This window comes from Rosa rugosa, chromosome 6, assembly GCF_958449725.1.
Source record: "Rosa rugosa chromosome 6, drRosRugo1.1, whole genome shotgun sequence".
Lineage (NCBI taxonomy): Eukaryota > Viridiplantae > Streptophyta > Magnoliopsida > Rosales > Rosaceae > Rosa > Rosa rugosa.
The window spans coordinates 15,240,226-15,250,742 of record NC_084825.1 but is presented as its reverse complement, the minus strand read 5'-3'; the positions used below and the strand labels follow the sequence as shown (position 1 = coordinate 15,250,742).

At 39.6% G+C, this 10,517-nt stretch overlaps 1 non-coding gene across 1 annotated transcript; it reads right to left on the bottom strand.

The window, feature by feature from the left end:
* Positions 1-1,884: 1,884 nt before the first annotated feature.
* On the bottom strand, positions 1,885-1,991 carry LOC133719105 (small nucleolar RNA R71). The gene has a single exon (XR_009850833.1). It is a non-coding gene; the product is annotated as a small nucleolar RNA R71 (small nucleolar RNA).
* Positions 1,992-10,517: the final 8,526 nt, after the last annotated feature.

Below are 10,517 nucleotides of genomic sequence, written 5' to 3'. Positions count from 1 at the left end.
CAAAACCTCGCTCGGCCTACTGGCCGCGAGTTGGCACGCCCGCTCACACGTCACCACTCCAGAAGGACACGTGTAAGCCAAAGAAACCCTCGGCCTAGTGACACGCGGCCGAGACGATTTTTGAGCGAACACATGTTTAGTTACAATACCAATTTTGATTGTTGTATTGGCTAGCTTGGAAACCTTGATTCTAGGACTCTTCGCCTTTTGGTGCAATTAGAGGCCCTAACAAGGCTATAGATTGTTCCAATTGAGTTTCTACGACCCTTGATCCGGAGTAGGATTACTCTTTAAGGAATCTAATGACCCATGAGCCTTGAAAAGCCTTAGGTACGGTTGTTGATACCATTATGAATTGTTTGACCATTGTTGGAACATATTTGTGCATTAAATTTAGCTAGGAGGATACCCTAGTACATAATTTTCATTTCTTGATTAGTTTCTATTATCTTTATTTTTAGTTACAACTTTAATTTTCAATTGTCAATTTTATTTTTCACAATCAAAATCAGTTTTCACAAACCATTTTCATTGTCAATACTACTTGGTTGTGAGTTTCCGCATTCACTTGTGGTTATCTTGACCCATTTTAGCTTGATTGTTCCAAGCCAAGCATGTAAATAGCGTAGTGCTTAATTTTTAGGTTTTGTTTGTTAAATTGTTAGTGACTTAGTAATCGGCATAACCAAGGATTGAAGTTGCCTTTTTCAATCCCCGTGGTACAATAATTTCGGGTTCAAATATTTCTCATTTCTTTGATGATTGTGCCCTTATTGTGTGTAAGTTGCAGTTAAGCACCAAATCAAATGGCGTCGTTGCCGGGGATTAGAGTGTAATAGCTCTAATCCCTTGGTTTTTGGTTGTTAGGCCACTTGCATTATTTTCTTAGTCTTAGTTAATTTTTCTTTGTTTGTTTACATTTACGGAAAAAAAAATTGTTATTGTTTATTTTACTTTGCATAATTGGATTATTTCCTACTTGTGTGTTGTTTGTTGAGACATTGTTATTATTTCTATCGAAGTGACGGGCCTTGTATTACTTTGTAGTATATGTAAGACATGAGTATCGATAGCGATCGTCACTTTCCTTGACTTATTTATTAGCTTTTTATTAGGTTTCATAATTAGTCGTTAATTTCTTGAGTTGTTGGTTTTCACCAATTCTTTGCTTTGGTTATTTTATTTTCTTGTTTAGTTGTTGTCTTACTTTCTCTTCTTAACCTTCTCATTCATTGTAAAACGTGAAATTCGATTCTCATTGCCTATTTTGTGAATTCTTGAGTACTTATTACGTGGTCTCATTTTTGTTCCAAGGTGTATGAACGAAGCCTCTTCTTCATATCAACTGATCACTCTTAGAAGCGGAAAAATATTGAGTGAGGACACTAGAGGGAGACAAAGAAGGAGGATCCGAAGGTCATTAGTGACTGAAAGTGCTCCACGTACCTCGAGTTCATGATCAAGAGAGAGTACCTCTAAGACCTTCACAAAGAGAAGTAAACATGGGAGACGCACAAAATCCTCCTCCTCAAGGCAAGAGCATGAGAGAGTATACTAGTCCCACTATTATTGATCACCCTTCTTGCGTTGTACTCCTTCCATGTGAGCATCATTTTGAGATCAAGCCGACTACCTTGAGCATTCTACCCACATTCAATGGCACGGCTTTGAATAACCCTTATGATCACATTGCGGAGTTTGAGCGTGTACTATCGTTCACCTAATGGTCTCACTTACAATTTGTTGAAGTTTAGATTGTTCCCTTTCACACACAAGAACCATGGAAGAAAGTGTTTGAGCAAATTGCCTCCTAGTTCTATACATACATGGGTTGAGATGCAAGAAACATTCTTGGGAAAGTACTATCCTCTTTCAGGAACTTCTAATGTTAGAGATGAGCTAATTGCATTTAGACAACACCCTTAAGAGAGTTTCCAAGAGTGTTGGGAGCGCTTTAAGGATCTTGAGATGTCGTGTCCTCACCATGGGTTAGAGAAGTGGTTTCTTGTGAAAAAGTTCTATAGAGGATTGAAGGTGGTCCAAAGACAAAGGGTTGACACTTTTAGTGGTGGAATTATTGCAAGCAAGCTTCCCGATGCCGCTTGGGACACATATAAAGAGCTTTCTCTCAATTCCCTTCATTAGGATGATGACGATGTAAGGAGACAACAAATAGCTAGCAAGGAAAACATATCAAGCCGTGGTGGAATTTATGAGGTTCAAGGAACATCATTCAGGTCTTCTATGCATGAGTTCAAAAGGCTAGAAAGCAAGATTGACCAAATTATAAACCAAGTGAACCGGAATCCTCCTCAAGCACAAGTCAAGATGGCAACTTCTACATCATGTTTTCTTTGTGAAAGTCTAGCACATTCTACTTAAGAGTGCCACTTATCACCTCAATTTCCGGAGTTTATGGAGGAGCATGTTAATCAAGTTGGAGTGTACCAATCAAGGAACCAAAGAAATAATCCTTACTCTAACACTTACAACCCCGGTTAGAGGAATCATCCCAATTTTTCTTGGAGAGACCAAGGAGGTTCATCTAGAGCATTTCAAGGTGGATAACAAAGCTTTAGAGGTGGCCAAGGTCAAGACTCATCAAATTTTGCTCATTATGGCAATGCACACGAAGGAAACACTCATTTTTCACAGCATGGGTAGCAAACATATGGGCCTAATTCTCAAGGCCAATTCACCTCAAGTCAAGGATTTCATGGTCAAAATTTCCCTCCCTCCCGGGTTTACACAAGGTGTTAGGTATAGTGATAGCAAGTTTCAAGGCAATCCTAGCTCATTTCAAGGTCCAAACCAAGGTGAGAACTACAATTACCTTCATAGTCTTCAAGGAATTCCTATTCAAGCTCCAAGTGAACCAAAGAAGCCTAATTTTGAAGACATGATGGGTGAGTTCTGCAAGGTTCATACTTCTACTAATGCGGAGACTAAGCAAAACATCTCTTCACTAGCTCAAGAGTATCAAACTCTACAACAAGGCATGGCTAGGTTAGAGATGCAAGTGGCGAAATGGCCACCAACATGAGTGAGAGACCAAAGAGAGCCTTACCTTCACAACCGGAGCCAAATCCAAGAAGCAAAGTCCATGAATACAATGCCATTACCACTCTACGTTTGGGGAAGGTATATGATAATCAAGTTTACATGCCGTCATCTTCTACTTTTCATTCAAATCCTTTATTTGATAATGATGTTGATTTGCAGTTATATGGGGCCAAGAGGGAAGAAAATGTACCTCTTGGCCACGTTGTTGATGATCAATTGCATAAACATCATGATTCTTTTTATTATAAGGAGGATGGGATCGGAAGGGAAGAAAATGGACCTTCCGGTAAATATGGAGTGGGTGATGTGACTATGAATACAAAAGGAAGAAACAAGGGGGTGAATAAGGTAGCCGAAGTGGAAGAAAATATACCCTCCGGAGAAGCTATTCTTGGTAAAGGTTATGGTTTCTTCTTCCTCTACAAGTCGATCTGTAGTAGTTTGGTGGTTCGAGTCGAGCTGTAAATGGTGCAGCAAGGAGAAAATTGTGACGGCGGCGCTGTTTGGGGTACAACGTTAGTTCATCGGATTCCGGCCTTCTCAAGCCACGCCATCACTTACATCTTAAAGCCCTTTACTGTCTTGTTCAAACCCACCCAGTCTCCATATCCAATTCACTCAGAGAAGTACGAATCAAAGATCGGAAGGAATTTTAGGGATTTCAGGGTTTTGAGGTAATTTCTAAACTATACACCTAAAATTGATCAATGTCATAGCTGAGAAAGTTGTTGGGATGTTGTAAGGAACATTTCTAATGTAGGTGGTGAGACCCAATTTTGGGGTTGGTGTCGGTGGCATGTGGGGGCGCTTTCGGTGGTATGCCTTGGGATGCTGTGTAGAACTTAGTGTTACGAACGTGTCGATATGCTTTTAGTTGGGATTGGTGAAGTTTTGGGAATCGATCAGAATTTCTGAAATTTTGGATTTTCGGGTTGTGAGTCGAAGAGATCTGATCGTTGGATGGCCCTCATTCTTCATTGGAATGTTAAAATAACTAAGTTGGCGAAACCCTTGAAGTATGAGTTGATTTCGATGTGATTTCGGATATTCGAGAATTTACTTGTGCGAGGGATTTTCGGGTTTCATTTTGGAATCGTGTTTAACCTTTGAATCGTCATTCACAAATTTGAATTATGTATAGGATGACATATTGTGCGATCACCTGATGAGGACCCTATGCTTGGCTGCATTGCTATGTACTATGAGTGGACTTTGATTTTAAATGATGCATGCACTTATTTTTTCCGAATTAATTTTTTATTCCATTTATCGAGCATGTAATTTAGTTTCGGGTTATGAATTGATTAAGAATATGATTCGGTCATGATTTTTACTTGGAGATTTATTATGCTCGGATTTGAATTTACATTTTAATCATGACTTAAGGTTTGATTTATATTTGAAATGTGAGTTAAATCATGACTTATATTTTGTGAATCATTTTTCGAGGAGCTTTCCAGAATTGAAATATATAAGTTTGTTCGTTGATTTCGAACTTTTCAAAATATTTCTGAAAATGGGATTTTCGATGGAATCATATTTATCTATTATTTCTCAACTTTCAGTTTGGCATTGTGAATGGTTTAGTGATGATTTCGGATTTGGATACATGATTTTACTTTAATATCGCCTCTTTGTTTATTGATTCAAGAATATCTTGGCGTGTGGGACTCTTCGTTGATTTATTTGATTTTTGGATTAAATACTTGTTATTCCATGTACTTTGTTGCCGAAAACAGTTCAATCCCTTATCTTTTAAATTAAATAGGTTAGTCTTTATTCTCTCTAATTCTCACATAACAGGTCCACAATAAGTCCAAAATGACTTTATACCCTTACTTCCTGTTTTTTTCCATTCTTTTTTATTCTCTCTCTTTTTTCTCTGTTTTTTTTTGTTTTGTTTTGTTTTTTTTTTTTGCCTCTTCTCTCAGAAATTTAAAACTTCGAAAATCAAATTTCCGTTACAAAATGAAATTCTGATCTATCCGAGCGATGCAAAGCCTCAAAACGACGCCGCCTCGCCCGAAGACGAAGAAGCTCCTGTCGAAGCTACCTTGCAGGAGGTGAACCAGATCTCTCTGATTCTCTACTCATCTCAGAAACCTAATGCTCACAGTGAGGCCTTGGTCGAATTATGGAGGAAAGGCGGTGAAGAAAGCGGCTGCCGGAGTGGGGCGAAGTTGAGGCTTTTGAGTCGTCGTGCGTGGAGTCTAATTTTGGAGCTCATATTGGAGGTTTCATTGAGAGAAAGTTGAAGTTAAAGACAAAGAGTGGAATTGCGAAGGTAATTGGAGGTTCTAAAGCAGTTACCGAATTAGCGGTTTTCGAGTCAGATAAGGTCTCACTGAAATTCAAGGAGCAAGAGGTCATTTCACTCAACTCCGGCGTGCAATTGTGCTTGGAAGTGACAGTATTCGAGTAAGACGGTGAAAGATGGTGGTAATAGAACACTGAAATTTGAATTCCACGGAGTGTCGAGCAACTACTTCAGTAATAGAGCACCAAAATTTGTACTCGAATTAGTCTACTGATAATGTCCTCGAGATTTTCTGGGTTCTGAAGCCGACGTGGCTCCCCAGGTCTTAGCATTTGGGGTGGTGGTGTCATCGGGGTGACGGATCCATTTTGCAGGTCAAGTGAGGTGTTAGATGAGGATCAGGTTTGGGGGTTGGGGTTTCTGGTTGAGATTCAGTGAAGCAAAAGAGGCAGAGGAGGGTGAGAGATTGGGGGTTTGAGTGGTGGGTTGGAAGTGGAGTTCGGTGGAGGCGGGCTGGGTCGGAAATGGGATTGAAGCTGGGCTGGTCGGAGCTGGAATTGGGGTTGGGGAACTGGAGCGGGGAGCTGCAGAGTCACCAGAGCATTTGTGGGTCTTGTCATTGTCATGGAGGCCATGGCGGAAAATCCCTAATCCCGAGAGAGAGAGAGAGAGAGAGAGAGAAGTAGAAAAAAAAATAGAGAAAAATTAAAAAAAACTAAAAAAGTGAGGAAAAAAAAAAGAGGAAGTGAGGGGTATAATGGTCATTTTAGACATGTGTGAGAATTTATTTTATTGCTAGCTAGCCCATTAGTACTCCTCTTCCTTACTTACTCTGTGTTTGTGGGTGTAGTCGAGCCAAGAGCTTGGGAGGCTCCCTTTATCGTATGATAATCCTATCCCCATACATTTATGTTTAACCAGCTTGGATGGTCTTATTTTTATAAGGGATAAATTCTGTTTAGTCCCTGTACTTTGCCTCGCTCATCGTTTCAGTCCCTGACATTCTAATTTAATCTAAAAACTCCCTAACCTCTCAATTTCCCTCCAATAGGTCCTTTCCGCGGGAAATTATGAATTTACCTTGGGTGAAATGTCCAACATGCCCCTATGTTATTTCTTTTTCCTTTTTTCTTTTTAATTTCTTTTTTTCTTTTTCCTTTTTAATTTCTTTTTTTTCCTTTTTTTATTTCTTTTTTTCCTTTTTTTTCTTTTTTCCTTTTTAATTTCTTTTTTTTCTTTTTTCTTTTTAATTTCTTTTTTTCCTTTTTTCTTTTTCCTTTTTAATTTCTTTTTTGCTTTTTCTTCTTTTTTCCTTTTTTCTTTTTCGTTCTGCCTACTTTCTACTTCCTCAACCCACCAATCCCATTCCGATCAAACTCCACAGCCCATCTGTTTCCCAATCAGCTCGGAAATTCGCCGCTAAACCACTCCCCTCTTATTTTCACAGTCTACTTCTCTCTCTCCCACTCAAATCCCACTTTCTCTCTCCACATCAAGCCTCAATTTGGAAACTTTTCACTGAAAATTACCATTTTTTAACTTTTCACTAAAAACTACCATTTTTTCACATTCTGAGGTTTTTGGGTCTTGCTCAAAATGGTGATTTGGATTTTGGGTTTGGTTGAAATGGTGGTTTTTGATGGCCAAGTTGACAAAAACCAGAAGTGAAGAAGAAGAATAGTGATGGAAAAGAAAAATGGCCGCCGACGTGGAGAGCAAGAATTGGGGTTTCGGGTCGATCTGGATTGGTTCGCCGACGTGGCGCTACTGATGCAGCAGAATACGATGGTCATTAAAAAGGAAAAAGAAAAAAGAAAAAACAGAAAAAAAAAAAGAAAAAAAAAGAAAAAAAAGGAAAAAACAAAAAAAACAAAAAAGGAAAAAAGAAATTAAAAATAAAAAATAAAAAAAGAAATTAAAATGGAAAAAGGAAAAAAATAAAAATAAAAGGAAAAAGAAAAAAAAGAAATTATAATGGAAAAAGGAAAAAACGAAAAATAGAAGGAAAAAGAAAAAAAAAGAAATTAAAAAGGAAAAAAAAAACAAGAAAAAAAAGAAATTAAAATGGAAAAAGGAAAAAAAGAAAAATAAAAAAAGGAAAAAAGAAATTAAAAAGGAAAAAAAAGAAATAACTGAGGGGTATATTGGACATTTCACCCAAAGCAAATTCCTAATTTCCAGCGGAAATGACCTATTGGAGTGAAATTGAGAGGTTATGGAGTTTTTAGATTAAATTAGAATGTCAGAGACTGAAACGATGAGAGAGGCAAAGTACAGGGACTAAACAGAATTTAACCCTTGTTATAAGTATCGAAGTTGCAGTTTTCTTACTTGGTTGTTTGTGACTAGCGAGGCTAGTCGGTTTTGTTGAGCTGAACATCATTCAGATTATTTTTCCTAAATGTTGCATGCATCGGGTTTTTAAAGAAAAAATATGTGGGAAAGTATTAAAGCCTATATTATTTAAATTATCTTATTTATTTATTTTTGTCCACTCACGCTAACGTGTGTTTCAATACTTTCCCCTGGGCCCTTCAGTTTCAAATGCCCAATTTGCAGACTAGATTAGTTGAGGTCTGGCATACATGGAGTTGAGGCATAGTTGTCACTGCCGCGCAATGTAGGATTTATTGATCCTTTACTTTTTTAAGTTTTTTTTTTATTTTATATTCTTGCATACCTTGTGTATTAGATTGCTCAAATAACCTGTAGGCTAAATGTTCTTAAGATGAGACTTGTGGTTTGGGGAGTAGGGTGGCTCCAGAAGTTAAGGATGGCGTTTGATATTAAAAGTACAACTATCTTTCTACAGGTTTTGGGTAGTACACTTTTAGGCTCCAAATTTTTGGTAAAATTTCTTCAAAGGTGGGCCTTGCAGAGCCATTGCGGATTTCAGGGTGAAATCTAGGGCTAGTCCTGTCAATTGACTCCATCAGATGATAGCACCTCCCACAACTCTCACTAGAGCTAATGTGGCGCTTCAACAAGCGCTCAGCACAAGGTAGAAAAGCATGGCAAGCTCTCCAAAGAAAGAGCTTGAGCTTGACTTTGTTAGGTACCCGAAGGTTCCAAATTGAATCCAAATGTTTGTGGAGTTAGATTCACCTTTCCTACTACTACTACTACCAACTCTCTCATCCTATTCAACCTCTCCATTCCCAACCAATAACCTAACTTTACAAAGTAGTGCCCATTTTTATAATAATGTCAAATCACCAGTTCCCTCCTGCTCCACCGGCCAATAGAATATAAAAAAATGGATTAAATTCAGTTTACCCCCCTGAACTTTGGGCCTAAAATCAGACTAGTCCTCAAACTTTTTTTTTAATCAGACTGGTCCTTGTACTCTCAAACAACATCACCCAAGTCCACAATTTGAATCCAGGTCCAAAAATGACGTCAGCTGCTGAGTTGGAGCCGACAAGGGGGCCCACACTTTAGATTTTTAAATCCTGAAGGAGGGTAGAATGGACATTTTCTATTTAATATACATATTTTTTCTCTATATTCTCTCTCTCTCTCTCTCTCTCTCTCTCCACTGCGCAGTCCTCATGGCGGAGGCTGCAAAGTCTCCGATCCGATTCCAAATCCTCCAAGAGATCCTCCAACTCCCGATCCGATCCCAAGTCCTCATCGCCCTCTCTCTCTCCTCCTCCTACTCCGCTCTCCGCTAATCCTCGCCGATCCACACGCTGCACCTCCCTACACTTCGACGCCCTCCCTCCTCCTCCTCCTCCTCCGACCATGTCAACACCCCCAAATCTGTTGCGCAACACAAGAAATCGAAGCACAAGGAGAAGGGCAAGTGGAGTAGAGTTGTTCGGCCACCTCACGACGGCGCACCATCACCAATGGGTTCCTCTCCTCGTCGCCGACGTCTCTCTGGGGTCAGGTCTTTCAACCGGCAGCTCTGGAGCGAGAATCGACACCATGAAGCCTCATGTTTTCCGGTGAGTTTCTGCAAATTCTGGTGACCGATTGGGCTGCATGTGTCTCGACGCTACCACCAACACCGGTGACTTTTTCGACTTGTCTGGGCTTAGCTTCTGGTTCGATTGCTTCTGTGACAGGGCCTGACCACGAGTGGGAGTTAAGCTATGAAGATTTCTGGATTGTGGGCGTCGAAGCTTGGATACCAGTTCATCATCGGGTTCTTCCTCGAGTCTTAGAAGGCTGTTGCCGAGTTAGATTATAGGCTTGGATTCTGCACCTGCAAATCCTACCACAAAAGGTAAAATAGAAGCTCTGCACTTTTGGTATTCTTGACAGATTGGATTAATTGTTGTGCTGTGGTTGAAATTTGAAATACGTTGGTTATAAATTTGATTGCTTGAGCAGAATGAGTTGTTTGTGTTTTGATTAGAATAGAATCTGATTATCAAGCATGGTTGTTCGATTTTAAGTTGAAAGGTGGATGGATACTTAACAAGAGTCGAATACTGTGTTGCAAGCTTGCTATTTTCTCCATGTTTGCTATTGCTGGTGAATGTACTATTCTTCTTGATTGTGAAGTTTGGACCTTTGATAATTGTTGTAAAGTGTTGAATACTAGAGAATGGTATCAGTCATATGGGTGTCCATAGTAAATTCGAAGACGAGATGAGAGTGGTGATGAGAGTGGTGAACTTTGTTTCGAAGACGAATTCGGATGCAAATGTAGGGATGAGGAGAATGGGAATTGAGTGAGAGAGTGAGGGAGAAGATGGGCTGGTTGGGCTTCTGGTGAAACTAGTCTTTAGAGGCGGAATGAAAGAGAGGATTTGCTTCCGGCGGCGGCGGGGAGAGAGGGAGAGAGAGAGAGAGTATAGAGAAAAAAAAAATTAGAAATTATATTAAATAGGAAATGTCCATTCTGCCCTCCTTCAGCATTTAAAAATCTGAAGTGTGGGCCCCTTGTCGGCTCCAACTCAGCAGCTGACGTCATTTTTGGACCCGACTTCCAATTTTGGACTTGGGTGATGTTATTTGAGAGTACAAGGACCAGTCTGATTAAAAAAAAAGTTTAAGGACCAGTCTGATTTTAGGCCCAAAGTTCAGGGGGGTAAACTGAATTTAATTCTAAAAAAATTTCTATACATATGAATTAGAGGTGGCAAACAGGCCGCTAAGCACGAGCACGGCATGGGCTCGGCACTCTTAAAAACGGCCTGGAACGGCCCAAGCCCGTTTGTCACGCCCCTGATTTTTAACACAAATA